Below are 1350 nucleotides of genomic sequence, written 5' to 3' on the forward strand. Positions count from 1 at the left end.
CATCAGAATGTCTGTATTGTTATAGTCCTGCTATCAGTATACCAATGCTATGTGGTAAACGGTGTATGAAATGATCATAAACGGACACAAAATGTTGGAGTAACTCAGTGGGTCAGGCAATATCTAAGATGAACATGGATAGGTGATGTTCGGATCGAGACTCTTCTTCAAACTTCTTAAAGTAAGCTAATGGTTTTTACTATGATTGGGCTTTATCTTTGGGATGTAGCTACACTCTTTTTATTTGCAAAACCTGAACATGACTGTGTAATTATCATTCTATGGTTTTTAAAGAAACAAATATGCCCGCCACTCATTCACATCTAATTGTGCCTCAATTGCAAGATAGACTAACAATTGGTTAATTTCTAACTACACTTCTCATTCCTGTTGCCAATGAAGTTTCTAACAAGAAAGGTGGACTATCTGCCTGTCAGGTACGACAGGCTCTTTGCCAGAACAAGCCTCTACTTTTTTTCCGAATCTGGCAACACATATTATTTCCTTGAATAATCAACTGTATCAAAGCATTCCAAGTCAAAATGTCTCCACTTCCCTTCTGTCAACTTCACTGTAGTAATCTTTGTCCAACATTTTACCTTTGACAATGAAGCCCAGGAATTAGATTTTGTCCTTATTAGTCCTTGATTAGTAGGGGTGTCAGAGGTTATGGGGAGAAGGCAGGAGAATGGGGTTAGAAGGGAAAGATAGATCAGCCATGATTGAATTGCGGAGTAGACTTGATTGGACGAATGGTCTTATTCTGTTCCTATCATTTATGAACTTATTAGTGTAGAAAATAGGGTGTGTGTGTGAGGACTGATAGCTAATCGGGTGGCCTACAAATGGAATCACAGATTGGGCATAATTGCGGTAAAATATTTCCCGTTAGTATGCTTTTCACACAGACTTTAGACATTAGAGATACAGCGTGGGAACGAGCCCTTCAGCCCACTTAGTCTCTGCCGACCAGCGATCCCCGTACACTAACACTATCCTACACACTAGGGATAATTTTACAATGTTACCAAAGCCAATTTACCTGAAAACCTGTACGTCTTTGGAGTGTGAAAGGAAACCAGAGAACCCGGAGAAAACCCGCATGGTCACAGGGAGAACATACAAACTCTGTACAGACAGCACCTGTAGTCAGGATCGAACCTGGTTTTCTGGTGCTGTAGGGCAGCAACTACATCTGAGCCTCTGTGCCGCCCTAACAGACTATTGATAAAAGTACATTATCTCCTGGGCTCCAAATGGCAGTGGGATGCAGAGTTCACAGCTACTTAATCATTGCCAAGTGGATTACTGGAAAGAACATTAAATCTCGGCATGTACACATCACAAAAT

The sequence above is a fragment of the Leucoraja erinacea genome, unplaced genomic scaffold (genome assembly GCF_028641065.1).
Source record: "Leucoraja erinacea ecotype New England unplaced genomic scaffold, Leri_hhj_1 Leri_243S, whole genome shotgun sequence".
NCBI lineage: Eukaryota > Metazoa > Chordata > Chondrichthyes > Rajiformes > Rajidae > Leucoraja > Leucoraja erinaceus.